The 22,963-nt window shown below is 47.1% G+C and overlaps 1 non-coding gene across 1 annotated transcript; it reads right to left on the reverse strand.

The window, feature by feature from the left end:
- Positions 1 to 8,804: 8,804 nt before the first annotated feature.
- Positions 8,805 to 8,876, reverse strand: TRNAE-CUC (transfer RNA glutamic acid (anticodon CUC)). The gene has a single exon. It is a non-coding gene; the product is annotated as a tRNA-Glu (tRNA).
- Positions 8,877 to 22,963: the final 14,087 nt, after the last annotated feature.

The following is a 22,963-nucleotide window of genomic DNA, read 5'->3' on the forward strand; positions in this document are numbered from 1 at the left end:
GCGCTTACAGTAGCGCTGTCTCCTGCATGGCACACGGACAGCATCCATGTGCGGTACGTGTTTTACACTGACCCATTGACTTTAATGGGTCCCTGTGATCCGTGCGTTCCCACAAACACTGACATGTCTCCGTGTTTTTCAAACGGACACACGGTCCGTGAAAACCCGCTGACATGTGCAGAGACACATTGATTTTAATGTGTCTACGTGAGTCAGTGTCTCCGGTACTTGAGGAAACTGTCACCTCACGTACCAGAGCCACTGACGTGTGAAACCGGCCTGACTTGTAGTTTCTCAGGGACATTTGTGTATTTTTTTCTCACTCTAGGGCGGAATACTGAGGCTACATTGTAACTTTTGATAGCGCTAGTGATTGATTTTTAACTAATTAGCTGCAGTTCACCGAATGGCATTTGGATTGCAGCTGAATATATAAAATCAGGAATTACCGCTGCAAGCAGTCTCTGTGTTCCCCGCGCCTTAATCATAGACGCGCCTACAATGCCCTACTCCATCTTAACGGGATCATATTTCTGTATTTAGTCACAATACCTAATGAAAGCTGAATAATATCACCTGGGAAAATAAAACCAAAGCTATTTCCCTGACCGTGAATCGAACCGGGGACACGGCAGTGAGAGCGCCGAATCCTAACCACTAGACCACCAGGGAAGTTGTAAGATTTGCTATGATATGTGTGACATGACCTGAGACTGATGGATTTCTACCATAGATCTGCTGTGTCATGCTCAAATATCCCAAAAAGAAAATCTATCCACTCTTACAATGTCCTTCTCCCTCTTGCCGTGATTCTGATTCTGTATTTAGTTAGATTATCTAATGGAAGCAGAACATCACCTAGAGAAACAAAACTAAAAGAATAGTATTACCGTATATACTCGAGTATAAGCCGACCCCCCTAATTTTGCCACAAAAAACTGGGAAAACTTATTGACTCGAGTATAAGCCTAGGGTGGAAAATGCAGCATTTACCGGTGAATTTCAAAAATAAAAATAGATGCTCCATACAGTTCAATATTGCCCCATAGATGCTCCATATACAACTGTGCTATATAGAATGCTCTGCACCGTTGATTATGGCCCCATAGATGCTCCTTAGAATGCTGTGCCATATATGCTCTGCACCTTTGATTATGGCCCCATAGATGCTCCTTATAATGCTGTGCCCCATATATGCTCTGCACCTTTATAGCCCCATAGATGCTCCTTATAATGCTGTGCCCCTTATATGCTCTGCACCTTTATGGCCCCATAGGTGCTCCTTATAATGCTGTGCCCCTTATATGCTCTGCACCTTTATGGCCCCATAGATGCTCCTTATAATGTTGTGCCCCTTATATGCTCTGCACCTTTATGGCCCCATAGGTGCTCCTTATAATGCTGTGCCCCTTATATGCTCTGCACCTTTATGGCCCCATAGGTGCTCCTTATAATGCTGTGCCCCTTATATGCTCTGCACCTTTATGGCCCCATAGGTGCTCCTTATAATGCTGTGCCCCATATATGCTCTGCACCTTTATGGCCCCATAGATGCTCCTTATAATGCTGTGCCCCTTATATGCTCTGCACCTTTATGGCCCCATAGGTGCTCCTTATAATGCTGTGCCCCATATATGCTCTGCACCTTTATGGCCCCATAGATGCTCCTTATAATGCTGTGCCCCTTATATGCTCTGCACCTTTATGGCCCCATAGATGCTCCTTATAATGTTGTGCCCCTTATATGCTCTGCACCTTTATGGCCCCATAGGTGCTCCTTATAATGCTGTGCCCCTTATATGCTCTGCACCTTTATGGCCCCATAGGTGCTCCTTATAATGCTGTGCCCCTTATATGCTCTGCACCTTTATGGCCCCATAGATGCTCCTTATAATGCTGTGCCCCTTATATGCTCTGCACCTTTATGGCCCCATAGGTGCTCCTTATAATGCTGTGCCCCATATATGCTCTGCACCTTTATGGCCCCATAGATGCTCCTTATAATGCTGTGCCCCATATATGCTCTGCACCTTTATGGCCCCATAGATGCTCCTTATAATGCTGTGCCCCATATATGCTCTGCACCTTTATGGCCCCATAGGTGCTCCTTATAATGCTGTGCCCCTTATATGCTCTGCACCTTTATGGCCCCATAGGTGCTCCTTATAATGCTGTGCCCCATATATGCTCTGCACCTTTATGGCCCCATATATGCTCCTTATAATGCTGTGCCCCATATATGCGCTGCACCTTTATGGCCCCATAGGTGCTCCTTATAATGCTGTGCCCCTTATATGCTCTGCACCTTTATGGCCCCATAGATGCTCCTTATAATGCTGTGCCCCTTATATGCTCTGCACCTTTATGGCCCCATAGGTGCTCCTTATAATGCTGTGCCCCATATATGCTCTGCACCTTTATGGCCCCATAGATGCTCCTTATAATGCTGTGCCCCATATATGCTCTGCACCTTTATGGCCCCATAGGTGCTCCTTATAATGCTGTGCCCCTTATATGCTCTGCACCTTTATGGCCCCATAGATGCTCCTTATAATGTTGTGCCCCTTATATGCTCTGCACCTTTATGGCCCCATAGGTGCTCCTTATAATGCTGTGCCCCTTATATGCTCTGCACCTTTATGGCCCCATAGATGCTCCTTATAATGCTGTGCCCCTTATATGCTCTGCACCTTTATGGCCCCATAGGTGCTCCTTATAATGCTGTGCCCCTTATATGCTCTGCACCTTTATGGCCCCATAGGTGCTCCTTATAATGCTGTGCCCCATATATGCTCTGCACCTTTATGGCCCCATAGATGCTCCTTATAATGCTGTGCCCCTTATATGCTCTGCACCTTTATGGCCCCATAGGTGCTCCTTATAATGCTGTGCCCCATATATGCTCTGCACCTTTATGGCCCCATAGGTGCTCCTTATAATGCTGTGCCCCATATATGCTCTGCACCTTTATGGCCCCATAGATGCTCCTTATAATGCTGTGCCCCATATATGCTCTGCACCTTTATGGCCCCATAGGTGCTCCTTATAATGCTGTGCCCCTTATATGCTCTGCACCTTTATGGCCCCATAGGTGCTCCTTATAATGCTGTGCCCCATATATGCTCTGCACCTTTATGGCCCCATAGATGCTCCTTATAATGCTGTGCCCCATATATGCTCTGCACCTTTATGGCCCCATAGATGCTCCTTATAATGCTGTGCCCCTTATATGCTCTGCACCTTTATGGCCCCATAGGTGCTCCTTATAATGCTGTGCCCCATATATGCTCTGCACCTTTATGGCCCCATAGGTGCTCCTTATAATGCTGTGCCCCATATATGCGCTGCACCTTTATGGCCCCATAGGTGCTCCTTATAATGCTGTGCCCCATATATGCTCTGCACCTTTATGGCCCCATAGATGCTCCTTATAATGCTGTGCCCCATATATGCTCTGCACCTTTATGGCCCCATAGGTGCTCCTTATAATGCTGTGCCCCTTATATGCTCTGCACCTTTATGGCCCCATAGATGCTCCTTATAATGTTGTGCCCCTTATATGCTCTGCACCTTTATGGCACCATAGGTGCTCCTTATAATGCTGTGCCCCATATATGCTCTGCACCTTTATGGCCCCATAGATGCTCCTTATAATGCTGTGCCCCTTATATGCTCTGCACCTTTATGGCCCCATAGGTGCTCCTTATAATACTGTGCCCCATATATGCTCTGCACCTTTATGGCCCCATAGGTGCTCCTTATAATGCTGTGCCCCATATATGCTCTGCACCTTTATGGCCCCATAGGTGCTCCTTATAATGCTGTGCCCCATATATGCGCTGCACCTTTATGGCCCCATAGATGCTCCTTATAATGCTGTGCCCCATATATGCGCTGCACCTTTATGGCCCCATAGGTGCTCCTTATAATGCTGTGCCCCATATATGCTCTGCACCTTTATGGCCCCATATATGCTCCTTATAATGCTGTGCCCCATATATGCGCTGCACCTTTATGGCCCCATAGATGCTCCTTATAATGCTGTGCCCCATATATGCTCTGCACCTTTATGGCCCCATAGGTGCTCCTTATACTGCTGTGCCCCATATATGCTCTGCACCTTTATGGCCCCATAGATGCTCCTTATAATGCTGTGCCCCATATATGCGCTGCACCTTTATGGCCCCATAGATGCTCCTTATAATGCTGTGCCCCTTATATGCTCTGCACCTTTATGGCCCCATAGATGCTCCTTATAATGCTGTGCCCCATATATGCTCTGCACCTTTGATTATGGCCCCATAGGTGCTCCTTATAATGCTGTGCCCCATATATGCTCTGCACCTTTATGGCCCCATAGGTGCTCCTTATAATGCTGTGCCCCATATATGCTCTGCACCTTTATGGCCCCATAGGTGCTCCTTATAATGCTGTGCCCCATATATGCTCTGCACCTTTATGGCCCCATAGGTGCTCCTTATAATGCTGTGCCCCATATATGCTCTGCACCTTTATGGCCCCATAGGTGCTCCTTATAATGCTGTGCCCCATATATGCTCTGCACCTTTATGGCCCCATAGATGCTCCTTATAATGCTGTGCCCCATATATGCTCTGCACCTTTATGGCCCCATAGATGCTCCTTATAATGCTGTGCCCCATATATGCTCTGCACCTTTATGGCCCCATAGATGCTCCTTATAATGCTGTGCCCCTTATATGCTCTGCACCTTTATGGCCCCATAGGTGCTCCTTATCATGCTGTGCCCCATATATGCTCTGCACCTTTATGGCCCCATAGATGCTCCTTATAATGCTGTGCCCCATATATGCTCTGCACCTTTATGGCCCCATAGGTGCTCCTTATAATGCTGTGCCCCATATATGCTCTGCACCTTTATGGCCCCATAGATGCTCCTTATAATGCTGTGCCCCATATATGCGCTGCACCTTTATGGCCCCATAGATGCTCCTTATAATGCTGTGCCCCTTATATGCTCTGCACCTTTATGGCCCCATAGATGCTCCTTATAATGCTGTGCCCTATATATGCTCTGCACCTTTGATTATGGCCCCATAGGTGCTCCTTATAATGCTGTGCCCCATATATGCTCTGCACCTTTATGGCCCCATAGGTGCTCCTTATAATGCTGTGCCCCATATATGCTCTGCACCTTTATGGCCCCATAGGTGCTCCTTATAATGCTGTGCCCCATATATGCTCTGCACCTTTATGGCCCCATAGGTGCTCCTTATAATGCTGTGCCCCATATATGCTCTGCACCTTTATGGCCCCATAGGTGCTCCTTATAATGCTGTGCCCCATATATGCTCTGCACCTTTATGGCCCCATAGATGCTCCTTATAATGCTGTGCCCCATATATGCTCTGCACCTTTATGGCCCCATAGGTGCTCCTTATAATGCTGTGCCCCATATATGCTCTGCACCTTTATGGCCCCATAGGTGCTCCTTAGAATGCTGTGCCCCATATATGCTCTGCACCTTTATGGCCCCATAGGTGCTCCTTATAATGCTGTGCCCCTTATATGCTCTGCACCTTTATGGCCCCATAGATGCTCCTTATAATGCTGTGCCCCTTATATGCTCTGCACCTTTATGGCCCCATAGGTGCTCCTTATAATGCTGTGCCCCTTATATGCTCTGCACCTTTATGGCCCCATAGGTGCTCCTTATAATGCTGTGCCCCATATATGCTCTGCACCTTTAATTATGGCCCCATAGGTGCTCCTTATAATGCTGTGCCATATATGCTCTGCACCTTTATGACCCCATAGGTGCTCCTTATAATGCTGTGCCCCTTATATGCTCTGCACCTTTATGGCCCCATAGATGCTCCTTATAATGCTGTGCCCCATATATGCTCTGCACCTTTATGGCCCCATAGGTGCTCCTTATAATGCTGTGCCCCATATATGCTCTGCACCTTTATGGCCCCATAGGTGCTCCTTATAATGCTGTGCCCCTTATATGCTCTGCACCTTTATGGCCCCATAGATGCTCCTTATAATGCTGTGCCCCATATATGCTCTGCACCTTTATGGCCCCATAGGTGCTCCTTATAATGCTGTGCCCCATATATGCTCTGCACCTTTATGGCCCCATAGGTGCTCCTTATAATGCTGTGCCCCATATATGCTCTGCACCTTTATGGCCCCATAGGTGCTCCTTATAATGCTGTGCCCCTTATATGCTCTGCACCTTTATGGCCCCATAGGTGCTCCTTATAATGCTGTGCCCCATATATGCTCTGCACCTTTATGGCTCCATAAATGCTCCTTATAATGCTGTGCCCCTTATATGCTCTGCACCTTTATGGCCCCATAGGTGCTCCTTATAATGCTGTGCCCCATATATGCTCTGCACCTTTATGGCCCCATAGGTGCTCCTTATAATGCTGTGCCCCATATATGCTCTGCACCTTTATGGCCCCATAGGTGCTCCTTAGAATGCTGTGCCCCATATATGCTCTGCACCTTTATGGCCCCATAGGTGCTCCTTATAATGCTGTGCCCCTTATATGCTCTGCACCTTTATGGCCCCATAGGTGCTCCTTATAATGCTGTGCCCCATATATGCTCTGCACCTTTATGGCTCCATAAATGCTCCTTATAATGCTGTGCCCCTTATATGCTCTGCACCTTTATGGCCCCATAGGTGCTCCTTATAATGCTGTGCCCCATATATGCTCTGCACCTTTATGGCCCCATAGGTGCTCCTTATAATGCTGTGCCCCTTATATGCTCTGCACCTTTATGGCCCCATAGGTGCTCCTTATAATGCTGTGCCCCTTATATGCTCTGCACCTTTATGGCCCCATAGGTGCTCCTTATAATGCTGTGCCCCTTATATGCTCTGCACCTTTATGGCCCCATAGGTGCTCCTTATAATGCTGTGCCCCATATATGCTCTGCACCTTTATGGCCCCATAGGTGCTCCTTATAATGCTGTGCCCCATATATGCTCTGCACCTTTATGGCCCCATAGGTGCTCCTTATAATGCTGTGCCCCATATATGCTCTGCACCTTTATGGCCCCATAGGTGCTCCTTATAATGCTGTGCCCCTTATATGCTCTGCACCTTTATGGCCCCATAGATGCTCCTTATAATGCTGTGCCCCTTATATGCTCTGCACCTTTATGGCCCCATAGGTGCTCCTTATAATGCTGTGCCCCTTATATGCTCTGCACCTTTATGGCCCCATAGGTGCTCCTTATAATGCTGTGCCCCTTATATGCTCTGCACCTTTATGGCCCCATAGATGCTCCTTATAATGCTGTGCCCCTTATATGCTCTGCACCTTTATGGCCCCATAGGTGCTCCTTATAATGCTGTGCCCCTTATATGCTCTGCACCTTTATGGCCCCATAGATGCTCCTTATAATGCTGTGCCCCTTATATGCTCTGCACCTTTATGGCCCCATAGATGCTCCTTATAATGCTGTGCCCCTTATATGCTCTGCACCTTTATGGCCCCATAGATGCTCCTTATAATGCTGTGCCCCATTTATGCTCTGCACCTTTATGGCCCCATAGGTGCTCCTTATAATGCTGTGCCCCTTATATGCTCTGCACCTTTATGGCCCCATAGGTGCTCCTTATAATGCTGTGCCCCATATATGCTCTGCACCTTTATGGCCCCATAGGTGCTCCTTATAATGCTGTGCCCCATATATGCTCTGCACCTTTATGGCCCCATAGGTGCTCCTTATAATGCTGTGCCCCATATATGCTCTGCACCTTTATGGCCCCATAGGTGCTCCTTATAATGCTGTGCCCCATATATGCTCTGCACCTTTATGGCCCCATAGGTGCTCCTTATAATGCTGTGCCCCTTATATGCTCTGCACCTTTATGGCCCCATAGGTGCTCCTTAGAATGCTGCTGGTGCTGCCATAAAAAAAAAAATAAAATCACATACTCACCTCTCTTCTCAGGACGCCGGCGCTTTCAATAATTACCTGCTCCTCTGCGGCTCCGTCTCCAGCACTGACGCTCAGCAGAGGGAGCGCACTGACTACGTCACAGCGCCCTCTAACCTGAGCGTCACTGCTAGAGGACGCTGCAGACGGAGCCGGAGCGAGGAGCAGGTAAATATAGCGCTGCGCTCCCCTTACCTGCTCCCAGCGCGGTCCCTGCAGTCCCTGGCTTCTCCGGCGCTGCAGCTTCTTCCTGTAATTGAGCGGTCACAGTTACCGATCATTTACAGCAATGAATATGCGGCTCCTCCCCTATGGGGGTGGAGCCGCCTATTCATTTCTGTAATGAGCGGTGCCATGTGACCGCTCAGTACAGGAAGAATCTGCAGCGCCGGAGAAGCCAGGGACTGCAGGGACCGCGCTGGGAGCAGGTAAGTATGATTACACAGCCCCCGCTCCCCCTCCCCTGCTGACACCCGGGTATATGACTCGAGTATAAGCCGAGAGGGGGACTTTCAGCCCAAAAAAATGGGCTGAAAATCTCGGCTTATACTCGAGTATATACGGTAATAACATAAAATTATTCATTAGTGAACGTGCTCGGTTATTATTTGTGTGCCTGTGTATATATTTATATATATATATATATATATATATATATATATATAGCTATTTGTATGTATATATAATCCTGCATGATTAGCAATTGTTAGACACATGAGGGGATTGCGTAACAAACAGGCAAAACTCCCGCGTGTGTTGAGACTTTCTAACAACCGCAAATCATGCAGCCGCAGAGACTCGAACATAATATTCAGATTTAAACTTTGTTATAGATTATTACAGGGTGAAAAAAAAAACTAGTTTCCCTGACCGGGAATCGAACCCGGGCCGCGGCGGTGAGAGCGCCGAATCCTAACCACTAGACCACCAGGGAAGTTGAAATATTTGTCATGTATTTGTGTTATTACTCTGCTACTGACAGCACGAAAAAAAAAAAAAAGGTATAATTATCCATACAGATATGATGGTACACAAACTTTTTCATAATGTAGGCATCTGCTGCGATGTTCTACCGACTGAGCTGTCCGGGCTCTTTACTCCATTGTTTTCTGTTACATTGTTGCCATGTGTTATTGTCAATAGAAATGTTCTCTGGCTGCAGTTTGTTAAAAAAAAACAAATCATTCTTTGCTCACCTTCCCTGAGTCCGTGTACCAGTCTCGGACTGCCCACTTCAGAGACGCTGAGCTCACTGATTGGTTGCGGCGCTGTCAATGTCTGTGCTCTGAAAGCTGCAAATATAATTGTTCTGGTAAGCCAATACAGGTATCACTCCTAGGATACTTTTGGGTATAAAAGTATTTACATTTTTCCAACTAACACAATATCATTTTTTATTGCACATTATTGCTTTGTTCACTGCGACATTTGTGTTTTACTTCTCATTAGAGGTTAAATAGTCAATCAATAGGGTATAGTCTTCTGTTTCTCCCCCCTGCCCAGGAGCTGTGCTATGATCAGACCAAGTCCCTGTAGACACAGCCATTACACAGAACACAGCAGGAGCATATTTATAAGATTATCTCAGCACAGGGACATTTTATTTATCATATCCATCTGTGGAAATTATTATTATTCCAAGATCTATTGATTAAAATCAACTTTGTTCAGTGGAAAACTCATTTACCACCTTAAACATATATTTACATCTAAAGGTGGCGTCCTTCTGTTTGCTGCAGGCTTCGGCGCTGAGTCTGCAACCTTTCATCAGCTGACATGTTGCCCTGGAGAACATGATTCGTGTCAGTTTTACCATCCCCAGTCTTGGGGCAAAAAAGAAGAATAATAAAAAGTCCAGTGCCTCATTCATTTCTCTCTTCTCTGTTATGATCTAGCGTCCCCCAAGCCTCCCCCCCGGTACCTCCACAATCCCTGGACCCTCCAGCTCTCTCCCCGGCCCTCAGCATCTTCCTGGATAAAAATGGCGGGCACATGCTCAGTGCACTCGCCGAGATCTGCCGGCCGGGACCCGGCCACAATAGGAAATTTTTCCTATTGGTTCATTTTGATCACTGTGATAGGGTCTATCACAGTGAATAAAATAAAGCCAATAGTAAATTAAACCCCCCATTGTCACCCACTTAGTGTCACAACTCAGTTTTCGAATGCTACAGGGGCTCCTTTCCTGTTTCCTGGCCCTAACAATAGGTGGCGCCCTAGCTCACCCTGTTCCCCAGGATACTTCAGATGGTGACGCCAGGTCCTCCGCCCTTGCATTATCTCCTAAATTAGCCTTTTGTCTGTCCCTTTCCCCCACCCATGGAAGCAGGGGTGTTACTGTGCACCGCAGTATACTAACCTGACTAACAGGACAACACAGACAAGGGTAAACTGAAAACTCCACTCACAAAATATTCACTCACATATAACAGAGGAATCCACAAGGGTGTGCAGGAAGGAGAAGAAAGAAAAACAGGGAAGGATAAATAATTAACAAGCATACAAACCAAACAACTGTAAGTATTCGGACAGAGATCCGAGAGTGGACCCTCTGGGTCGTGACTCTAGAGCCCCCGGGGTCGAGCGGACCAGATGGAATCACCCCCTATACAGGGAGTGTTAGGAGCAGGACCTCGGGGGAATGGAGACACAACAGCTAGAGCCAAAGGGACGACCCAAAATAAAGAAGGAAACCACAGGCTATAAGGATGGCAGGGAATAATAGGAAAACAAGACTTAACTGAAAGAATGTCTGGAACACGGAACGGCAGGACTCAGCAGGAACACGGACCGGCAGGATACAACAGGAACACGGACTGGCGGGATACAGCAGGAACACGGACAGGCAGGATACAGCAGGAACACGGGCTGGCAGGATACAGCAGGAACACGGACTGGCAGAATACAGCAGGAACACGGACTGGGAGGATACAGCAGGAACACGGACTGGCAGGATACAGCAGGAACACGGACTGGCAGGATACAACAGGAACACGGACTGGCAGGATACAGAGACAAAGCAAGGACTGGGCTGAGAAAAGACACTGGTACAGGGGAGTCTAGGGCATAGGGACACTGACGGCAGACAGTGCACCTACAAAGCAAAGGCGTCTTACCTAGGAAGACGCCGGGAAGAAATACCCGATGGGCGCCGCCATGTTGGGGCGGAGCCACCGGGTCGCGACCTCCCAGAAGGCTCAGCGACGGGGGAGACGCGACCGCGCATGCGCGAAGAGACCAGACGCCGAGAGCCGGCGAAGGAGGAGGCAGAGCGGCGCGGGACAGGATCGTGAGCGCGCCGAGGGATGGGAGAAGCCAGGTAAGTATGTGCGGGCGTGACAGTACCCCCTTCCTTAGTCCCCCTCCTTTTAAGGCTAGAAAGGAAGGGGAGCGTTGATGTTCTCTCGGGGCTCCCAGGACCTCTCCTCAGGGCCAAATCCCTCCCAATCAATCAAAAAATAAGTTTTACCCCTAACTACTTTTTTTGGCAAGAATATCTTTAACATTAAAGATTCCATCAGAAGTACAGAGCTGAGGAGAGGAAGAGGTAGCGGAGTGAAAACAATTAAAGACTGCGGGTTTAAGAAGAGACACATGGAAGGCATTGGGGATGCGCAAAGAGGCAGGTAGCTTCAACTTATAAGAGACATCATTAATGCGACTCAAGATAGGAAAAGGACCAATGTAGCGAGGACCCAGTTTGTAAGAGGGAATTTTAAGCTTGATATAGCGAGAGGAGAGCCAAACTTTATCACCCGGAGAATATGGCGGAGCATCCAAACGCTTCTTGTCAGCAAACCTTTTCATATTAAGGCTAGCTTTCTCAAGAGCCACTTTGGTCTCATTCCAAATCGTAGAGAATTCCCGGGACAAGAAATCCGCTGCCGGTACCCCCGAGGAAAGAGAAACAGGAAGAGGAATGTTCGGATGTTGACCATAGACTACGAAAAAGGGAGATTTGGAGGAAGACTCGCTGGGAAGATTGTTGTAAGAGAATTCAGCCCAAGGGAGAAGAGAGACCCAGTCATCTTGGTGTGCATTGGTGAAGTGTCGCAGATATGTAGTCAGAACTTGATTAACTCGCTCCACTTGTCCGTTGGACTGAGGGTGATAGGCGGAAGAGAAGTCCAAGTTAACCTTTAATAGACTGCAGAGAGCTCTCCAAAAATGTGAGGTAAATTGTACTCCACGGTCTGAGACAATATGATGTGGAAAACCATGAAGACGGAAGACTTGGTGTAAAAAGATCTTTGCCAACTCAGGAGCGGAAGGCAGACCAGGCAAAGCGATGAAGTGAGCCATTTTAGAGAACCGATCTACAACAACCAAGATGACAGAGCAATTCAAGGAAGAAGGTAAGTCAGTGATGAAGTCCATAGCGATATGACTCCATGGAACGGAAGGCACAGGCAGAGGATGCAGGAGACCGGAGGGAAGCTGCCTAGGGACTTTATTTTTAGCACAAGAAGGACAAGAAGCGATGAATTTGGTGACGTCTTGACGGAGAGATGGCCACCAGTAGTGCCGAGAGATAAGAGACAGTGTCTTCTTGACTCCTACATGTCCTGCAATTTTGGAGGAGTGACCCCAACGTAAAACTCTCTCCTTGTCTTGATTAGCCACAAGAGTCTTGCCAGGAGGAGTAGGAATCACTCTTAGAGGAGCAAGAGTGACGATCCTCGCAGGATCAATGATGTGAGCCGGAGAATCCTCTATGTCCTGAGGTTGAAAGGATCTCGAAAGAGCATCTGCTTTGACATTCTTATTTCCAGGTCGGAAATGAAGTTCAAACTCAAATCGTCCGAAGAATAAAGACCATCTGGCTTGTCGTGGATTTAGTCTTTGGGCAGACAGAATATAGGCCAGATTCTTGTGGTCAGTGTAAATGATGAATGGATGAAGAGACCCTTCAAGAAGATAACGCCATTCTTCCAAGGCTAGCTTGATAGCCAATAGCTCCTTATCCCCTATAGAGTAGTTACGCTCAGGAGCGGAAAAAGTTTTAGAAAAGAAACCACAGGTCACCAAACGTCCGGACGAAAATCTTTGCAAAAGTACTGCTCCAGCTCCAATAGAAGATGCGTCGACCTCAAGGACAAACGGTCTATTAGCATCAGGACGATGAAGCACAGGGGCCGTAGCGAAACTTTGTTTAAGGGACAAAAAAGACTCTTCAGCCTCAGGGGTCCAAAGGCTGGAATTGACTCCCTTGCGAACTAGGGCAGAGATAGGCTTGGTCATGGAAGAAAAATGAGGAATAAATTGTCTATAGTAGTTGGCAAAGCCAAGAAAACGTTGGATTGCTTTTGTTCCAAGAGGACGAGGCCAATTCAGGACAGCAGAAACCTTCTCTGGATCCATCTCTAAGCCAGATCTTGAGACAATATACCCAAGGAAGGGAAGAGAGGACTGTTCAAAGACGCACTTTTCAATCTTAGCGAACAGATGATTCTCTCTTAGCCTTTGCAGGACTCGGCGGACATCTCGCCTGTGAGTGGAGAGATCCGGAGAGAAGATGAGGATGTCGTCAAGGTAAACCACGACTGAGGAGTAGAGAAGATCCCGAAATACATCGTTCACAAATTCCTGGAAAACCGCGGGGGCGTTGCAGAGACCAAACGGCATAACCAAGTATTCGTAGTGACCGTCACGAGTATTGAAGGCGGTCTTCCACTCATCGCCTGCACGAATACGAACCAGATTGTATGCGCCACGTAGATCTAATTTGGTAAAGATTTGCGCACCCCGAAGACGGTCGAAGAGTTCCGGAATGAGTGGCAGAGGATATTTGTTCTTCACCGTGATGTTGTTTAGGCCTTGATAATCAATGCAGGGACGGAGGGAACCGTCTTTCTTCTTCACGAAAAAAAACCCTGCTCCGGAGAAGAAGACTTGCGGATGAAACCTTTAGCAAGATTTTCTTGAATGTACTCAGACATAGCTTGAGTCTCAGCAGGAGAGAGAGGATAGATTCTGCCCCTGGGCGGGTTAGTTCCAGGCACGAGATCTATGGGACAATCATAGAGACGGTGAGGCGGAAGCTCCTCAGCCTCCTTCTTGTTGAAGACATCAGAAAAAGCGCTGTAGACAGAGGGTAGGGCGGGAAAGGAAGAAGAAGGAGAAGAATTAGAGGAATATCCCACAGGACGCACCGGCAGCAGACAACGTTCCCGACAAAGCTCACCCCAGCGCAAGATATTACCATTGCGCCAATCTAAAATGGGCTCGTGGCTCCGTAACCAAGGAAGACCTAAGAGCATAGGATGAGACAGACCCGCTAAAACATAAAATGCAATTCTCTCCTTGTGCAGAGCCCCAACCTGAAGTTCCACCTCAAGTGTCACTTGAGTAATGGTCTCCTGTAAAGGTTTACCATCCACAGATGCTAGAATCACAGGAGCCTCTAAGGTTCTGACTGGAACGGAGAATTTCAAAACCTCTTCCAACCTAATAAAATTCTCTGCAGCGCCCGAATCCACATACGCATCCAGAGAAACGCCCTTGCCCGCAATATGCAAAAGAACGGACAAAGTAAGGGGTTGAGAGGAATCACACACACCTAGGGAGGCCTCTCTTACCTGACCTAGGCGGAGGAGTTTTCCGGACGTTCAGGGCAAGAGCGCAATAAATGAGCAGCACTTCCGCAGTAAAAACATAACCCCTGAGTGCGCCTCTCTTTACGACGTTGTTCGGACATTTTAAGACGGTCCACTTGCATAGGTTCCGGTGCAGACGCCTAAGAGGAGGTTCTAGGCTGTGGACTGAGTGGCTTACGGGTGGCAGAAGAAGGACGAAGAGACCTCCGCTCGCGAGCGCGTTCTTGGAACCGAAGGTCAATACGGGTCGCTAAGGAAATTAATTCCTCCAAAACCGTAGGGGTGTCCCGACCAGCTAACTCATCCTTTATGCGCCCAGAGAGACCCCGCCAGAAAGCACCCACCAACGCCTCATTGTTCCAGCCCAAGTCAGAGGAGAGGGTGCTGAACTGAATAGCGTACTGGCCTACGGATAACGATCCCTGATGGAGAGAGAATAGGGCTTCAGTTGTAGAGGCCAGTCGTCCAGGTTCGTCAAAGACAAGACGGAAAGTCTCCAAAAATTCAGACAACCGGGAGACTAGGGGATCGTCTCGCTCCCAGAGTGGATTAACCCATGCCAAGGCGTCACCCTCTAGATGGGAAATCAAAAACGCAACTTTGGACCGATCCGTCAGGTAATGCTGGGGCAGAAGCTCAAAGTGAAGACGGCATTGGTTTAGAAATCCTCGGCAGGACTTAGGATCCCCATTGTACCGAGGCGGTTTAGCCAAGCGGGGTGGAGGGTGGGAAGCAGGAGCAGACGTAGAAGCGGCTGTCTGGATGGAAAGCAGCCGATCGTCAATAGAAGACATATAACTAAGTATATGGGTCTGGGTGTCACGCTGCTGAGCTAACTCTTGCTGTAAGCCAATGAGTAGAGCGGCGTTGCCAGGATCGGAGGACTGGAGCGTGGACAAACGAGAATCCATAGCCTTCATAAAGGACATCATACGGGACTGATTCTCCCGCAAAAAGAGTAGCTCTTTTTGCGTAGCAGAGGCCCCAGCGGGGTCCATGGCCTTTGCTTCCTATAAGTATTCGGACAGAGATCCGAGAGTGGACCCTCTGGGTCGTGACTCTAGAGCCCCCGGGGTCGAGCGGACCAGATGGAATCACCCCCTATACAGGGAGTGTTAGGAGCAGGACCTCGGGGGAATGGAGACACAACAGCTAGAGCCAAAGGGACGACCCAAAATAAAGAAGGAAACCACAGGCTATAAGGATGGCAGGGAATAATAGGAAAACAAGACTTAACTGAAAGAATGTCTGGAACACGGAACGGCAGGACTCAGCAGGAACACGGACCGGCAGGATACAACAGGAACACGGACTGGCGGGATACAGCAGGAACACGGACAGGCAGGATACAGCAGGAACACGGGCTGGCAGGATACAGCAGGAACACGGACTGGCAGAATACAGCAGGAACACGGACTGGGAGGATACAGCAGGAACACGGACTGGCAGGATACAGCAGGAACACGGACTGGCAGGATACAACAGGAACACGGACTGGCAGGATACAGAGACAAAGCAAGGACTGGGCTGAGAAAAGACACTGGTACAGGGGAGCCTAGGGCATAGGGACACTGACGGCAGACAGTGCACCTACAAAGCAAAGGCGTCTTACCTAGGAAGACGCCGGGAAGAAATACCCGATGGGCGCCGCCATGTTGGGGCGGAGCCACCGGGTCGTGACCTCCCAGAAGGCTCAGCGACGGGGGAGACGCGACCGCGCATGCGCGAAGAGACCAGACGCTGAGAGCCGGCGAAGGAGGAGGCAGAGCGGCGCGGGACAGGATCGTGAGCGCGCCGAGGGATGGGAGAAGCCGGGTAAGTATGTGCGGGCGTGACAACAACCGTCACTTATAACTCCTTCTGCACTCCTTCTCAAGCCAACTTCTCCCTTTTGTCATGCAGCAAGTGCTATCTCTGGCAAGGACTAGGTAATAGAACCCAGATTTTATAGAGAAAAGGAGTGGCTAACCAAGCACAGCTGAACATAGGAATCTCCAACATGGCTGAGTAACCCCTGTTCTGCTGGAAGAAATAAATGTTTAATAAACCGAAGAAGTGCTTCTCAGCGGCGGAGAAGGAGCAACAAAATGCTGCGGTTTTCTGGCTCCGCTCTGTTGCAATAACCCTGTGACACTTAGGTAAAAGTTGTAAAATAAAAAATATTTTTTTCCATTCTTTGCAGTTAGTGTTAGGTTTGGGGTTAGGGATAGGGTTGGGGCTAGGGTTGGGGTTAGAGCTAAAGTTAGGGTTGTGTTTGGGTTACGGTTGGGGTTACGGTTGTGTTGGGGTTATGGTTGGGGTTGGTGTTATGGTTGTGGTTAAGGTTGGGATTAGAGTTATGGCTAGGGCTCTGTTAGGGTTGGGTTAGAATTGGGGATTTCCACTGTTTAGGTACATCAGGGGGTCTTCAAACACGATCAAAAAGTCAAAGCGTGTTCAAAAAGTCAAACGGTGCTACAATCTGAGCCCTGCCATGCGCACAAACAGTGGCTTTCCCCCACATACGGGTTATCGGCGTACTCTGGTGAAATTGCACAACAAATGTTATTGTTTATTTTCTCTCATTACCCTTGTTAAAATTAAAAAGTTTGTGTCTAAAATACATTTTTTGTGAAAAAAATAAAATGTTCTTTTTTCCTTCCACATTGCTTTAGTTCTCGTGAAGCACCTGAAGGGTTACTAAACTTCTTGAATGTGGTTTTGAGCAGCTTAAGTGGTGCAGTTTTTAGAATAGTGTCACTTTGGGGAATTTTCTGTTATATTGACCTCGCAAACTCACATGTGAGGTGGTCCCTAAAAAAAATGGTTTTATCAATTTAATTGGACAAATTAGAAATCGCTGGTCAAATTTTAACCCTTATAAACATCTTAGCAAAATAAAACTATGTTTCCAAAATTGTGCTGATGTAAGGTTGAAATGTGGGAAATGTTATTTATTAACTATTTTGTGTGACCCGACGCTCTGATTTAAGGGCACAAAAATTACGTTTTAAAATAGCAAAATTTTCAAAAAATTTTGCCAAATTTGTTTTTTTTTTCATAAATAAAAGAAAGCCATATGTGAAGTACAATATGTCACGAAAATAGAGCCTCAGAATCAGTGGGATCCGTTGAAGCGTTCCAGAGAAATAACCTCTTAAAATGAAAGTGGTCAGAATTGTAAAAATTGGCCCGGTCATTAAGGTCAAAATTGGCTAGTCACTAAGGGGGTAAACCATGTTGGGCTTAAAAAGGCTGTTTTGTGTTGTCAAATTTATTTTAAAAAAATCATTAAAAAGCACTTCACAATATAATTCATTTAGAAAATTTCGTAAACTACAATTATATAAACAAAACTTCCGCCCGAACAGGGACTTGAACCCTGGACCCTCAGATTAAAAGTCTGATGCTCTACCGACTGAGCTATCCGGGCTTCTGTGATAAGGTGCATGTAACACCCTTGTGAGGCTGCAGGAAAACATCCGGGGATTATTTTCTGAGCACTCTTTGGGAAATCTTTCATCACTCAGCTTAGGTATTCTGACTTTTTTTTTTACACAAACCAAATAATCACATGAAAAAATTGCAGCATGCATTATTCTCCCAAATTTTGGATGTGGGGCATCACTCTCTATGTATTGGTGGTGTGAGATCAGTGGCCCAGATTAATTTAACGCTTTCAAAAACGTACTTTGGTGCCCATTTTTATAAATTGTATTAGCTGCTTTTCAGTGTATTTACATCAGGACCCCCAGGGCAGCTTCCTACGCCCTGCATGCCCATACAGTAGTGTAGCTGATGCTACAAGGGGTTACAATTATCTGCACAATATATTATGGTACAGTGTAGGAGCTAACGGTCACAAGCTCTTAGGGGGAGTTCACACACGTATAAAAATAACGGTCAGAGTTTCTTCCAGAAAAATGGGACAATTTTGTTTTCTCACTTGTCTGTGTGCTGTCCGTATAAGATCACATTTATTACAGCAGCAGCTATTAATAATTTACAGGACTATTTACACCGGCCCTATGTTACAGAAGTGCGATGTATCCATAAAAATCAAATTTCGTATTGCGTCTTTGGCATCCAATTTTTTTTTTTTTGCCCCCATAGACTTGGATTGTCCAGTCTTATTTGATTGATGGACACTAGACCATGCTGTAATTTCTTTCACACCCAGAGCCGGTCAATGAAAATAATCGCTCATCTGCACTGCCCCATTGAATACCATTGGTCTGAGTGCTGTCCGTTTCGTCCCAGTCTGAACAAGTCTTTGCCATCAGTAGATGTGAGCTTTGCTCTGCCGCTCCTTGGTTTTCTTTAAGAAGTTAATTCTGGTCTGCGCAGTAAACACTGGAGCGATTTGCCCGGTCACACAACTAGCAGAAGACGACTGGAGCGACACCGAGAACAGAAGTAGATGGAGACCGGTAAGTGTTTTACTACAGATAGGAAACGTACATTAGTGATACCACTCGGGGCAAGAAATACAAAAATGTTTTCTCAGAACTCACTTACCTAGCCAAATTAGTTCTCATGCTTCGCACTGACGAGGGCCAACAGCCCGAAACACCGTGTCTGCGAATTGAGATACTGATTTGGCTTTTATCCTAAGTCATATTGCACGACTCGTTAAAGTTGATTATGACTTGTAGGATCGCTACTTCCAACAGGTGGCGCTATAGAGTTTAAGTCCTCTTTTTCTCAGAAGAGGCAATTTGCATATTCTCAGAACTCAAAAACTTTTCCCTAGGAGATTGACGTGCTGTGTTGACTGTGCAGCCCGGCTAGCTCAGTCGGTAGAGCATGAGACTCTTAATCTCTTTGGGCGAGTTATTTTGACAATTTCTTGAAAACCTTTATCTCCTAAACCCTGGGTTCTGACATTGAATCACTCTCTTCACTTTTCTCATTCCAGAAACATCCACACTTGTGATACAGGAGATTGATCTAGTGACTTCCAGTTATAAAAAATATTTTTAATTTATCACGAATGTTGTCCATGATCATTTCCTATTGATGCTACAAATTACAATGTAAGTCTTTGTGTCCACGATGAGTTTTTGCTGCATCAAAAACTCAGTGTCTTACAGTTCCAGCAATGTGGATGGGATTTAGGGTATGTTCACACTTGGCGTTTTTGCTGGGTTTTTTAATGCCAATTTTTAGCTTCTTTTATAATAACAGCAAAGTCTATGAGATTCCAGAAATTACATGCACACGCATTGTTTTTTTGGCCTCGGTGTTTTGTGCTTTGCTTGGTTTTTGCAGAATACAGCATGTCACTTCTTTCAGTGTTTTTTAGGCTACGTTCACATTTGCGCTGTGCGCCGCTGCGTCGGCGACGCAACGCACAACGCAAATAAAAACGCACGTAAAAACGCTGCGTTTTGCGATGCATGCGTCGTTTCTTGCCGAAATTTGGACGCAAGAAAAATGCAACTTGTTGCGTTTTCTGCGCCCGACGCTTGCGGCAAAAAAAACGCATGCATCGCACAACGCAGCACAACGCATGTCCATGCGTCCCCCATGTTAAATATAGGGGCGCATGACGCATGCGTCGCCGCTGCGTCGCCCAACGCAAACACGCAAAACGCTAATGTGAACGTAGCTTAACTCATTGAAAATTGTCTCTTCAGAGAGGAAGAGGACTAGAACTCTAGTGCCACCTATTGGAAGTAGCGATCCTAACAGTCAATGTCGACCCTTTAACGAGCCTTTGTCACATGACTTAGGGTACCGTCACACAGTGGCATTTTGATCGTTACGACGGCACTATCCGTGACGCTCCAGCGTCGTAACAATATCGCTCCAGCGTCGTAGACTGCTGTCACACTTTGCAATGTACGACGCTGGAGCGATAATTTCATGACGTATGTGCGATGTAGAAGCCGTTGGTTACTATGCGCACATCGTATACGATATATGTTACACCATGCGATCATGCCGCCACAGCGGGACACTAGACGACGAAAGAAAGTTTCAAACGATCTGCTACGACGTACGATTCTCAGCGGGGTCCCTGATCGCAGGAGCGTGTCAGACACTGCGATCTCGTAACTATATCGCTCGAACGTCACAAATCGTGCCGTCGTAGCGATCAAAATTGCACTGTGTGACGGTACCCTTAGGATAAAAAGCCAAACCAGAATCTCAATTTTATCCTACGTCATGTGACAAGGCTCGTTAAAGGGTCGACATTGACTGTTAGGATTGCTATTTCCAATAGGTGGCGCTAAAGTTCTAATCCTCTTCCTCTTTGAAGAGACAATTAGCATATTTCCCAGAGGAGCATTGCGGCTTTAACTCTCCTCACCTCGACATGCTTAACCTGTCACTCTCCGCAAGGAGAAACGATATTTCTTGGATCCCTTACTCATTGAAAGTAATGGGTGATGAAAAAATGCAGCAAAAGGTTTTTCTGCTCAAAAAAGAGCCAAAACCTTGAATATGATTTTTTTTTCTTGTCATTAAACTTTATCAGAATGCACAAATGTAGCAAGACAAAATCGCAGCAAAAAAATGCAACAAAAACGCAAGAAAAACCAAGCAAAACCTGCAGTGAACACGACACGTGTGAACATAGTCTTACAGTTCCGGCACAGTGGATGGGATCTATAGATTTATCATCAGATAAAAAGACATTTTGGAAAATTTTCGCTTCAGGGTTTGTGGGAACAGTTTCTGGAAGGCCATTTTCTGTTCCCCATAACTTCGTCCAGTGCACAAGGTCTATAAAGGCATGGAGGAGGAGATTGGCGGGAAAGAACTTGAATGACAGGTTCCTAACCTCAACCCCACTGAATTATCAAAGCCCCAGCCATCCTGGGTGTGAATGAGGGTCTAATTCATAGGTGGAATCTTGCACCTTTTGCCTTTGTCTCCCCTCCCCCCATTACATTAACAATGACTGTTCCCTAAATTCCTTCACAGCTGGATCCTGTTGGGAGGAAAAGCAGATGAAAGTGATGTGAGGGGCAAGTAACACAAAGAAGTGTGAACACCTGGCTGTTAGGCTATGTGCACAAGTCAGGAGTTCTGGCAGAAATTTTCCTAACAAAAACCTGACATTTTTGCCAGAAATCCGCATGCGTTTTTTTTCCGCATTTTCTTGCGCATTTTTGATGCGTTTTTTTCTTGCGTTTTTTGCAAATGCATAGAATAGCGCGAAAAAAATGCAAAATTAATGAACATGCTGCTTTTTTTTTACCGTGATGCGTTTTTTTGCGGAAAAAAACGCATCATGTGCACAAAAATTGCAGAATGCATTCTAAATGATAGGATGCATATGTCTGCAGTTTCTAATGTGGTTTTATCGTGAAAAAAACGTGAAAAAACCTGAACGTGTGCACATACCCTTACTACATTAGGCCTGTTTCACGCGTCAGTGTCTCCGGTATGTGAGGTGACAGTTTCCTCACGTACCGGAGACACTGACACACGTAGACACATAAAAATCAATGCATCTGTGCAGATGTCATTGATTTTTTGCGGACCGTGTCTCCGTGTGCCAAACACGGAGACATGTCAGTGTTCGTGGGAGTGCACGGATTACACAGACCCATTAAAGTCAATGGGTCCGTGTAAAACACGTACCGCACACGGATGTTGTCTGTGTGCAGTCCGTGTGCCGTGCAGGAGTCAGCGCTACAGTAAGCGCTGTCCCCCCCACTGGTGCTGAAGCCGCCATTCATTTCTTCCCTGCAGCAGCGTTTGCTGCAGAGAAGATATGAATAATAGTGTTTAAAATAAAGATCTATGTGCCCCGCCGCCCTCCCACCCCCTGTGCGCCCCTCCCCCTGTGTGCCCCCACCCCTGTGCGCCGCCCCGCCCCCCACACACACTGTTCTGAAAATACTCAACCTGCTCGCTCCCTCGCCAGCGCTGCTTCCTGTTCTGGCCGCATCTTCTCCTGTATGCGGTCACGTGGGGCCGCTCATTTACAGTAATGAATATGCGGCTCCACCTCCCTGTTAAGCGTGCTCTGGATTGAGGATCCTGAAGTCTTCAGTAAAGAGGTAAAAAGACTGCAACCCTGTGTCCTCGTTATTGACTGCACCTCACACCATCACCATCCACCTTACTGGGAAGCCCTGGGGAAATACTTCACCTGTGGGAAGGTATACCATCCAGCTGCCATTACATCACCCCAGCGGACCCCACAGCAGCGTCGGTCACCCTGACCGAACACCACAGGTGGTGTCACAAAACCTTGACAGACTCCTATCACCTTTATTGGATGCCCCTTAGCAGGGTCGCGGACCGGGTCTAGCCACCGTGACAGCCTCCGAACCGAATCAGAGAGGCCCGGTACCGAGAACTCATGGCCCTGTGTCTGGGGGCGCTCCAATAATGCATAACACAGTGCGGGGCGGGGATTCAGTAACAGGGTGGCCGCACTGCCTGCACAGGCGCAGTCAGGAACCCGGCATCTGAGCTATGACTG

Source organism: Ranitomeya imitator, chromosome 4 (assembly GCF_032444005.1).
Source record: "Ranitomeya imitator isolate aRanImi1 chromosome 4, aRanImi1.pri, whole genome shotgun sequence".
Lineage (NCBI taxonomy): Eukaryota > Metazoa > Chordata > Amphibia > Anura > Dendrobatidae > Ranitomeya > Ranitomeya imitator.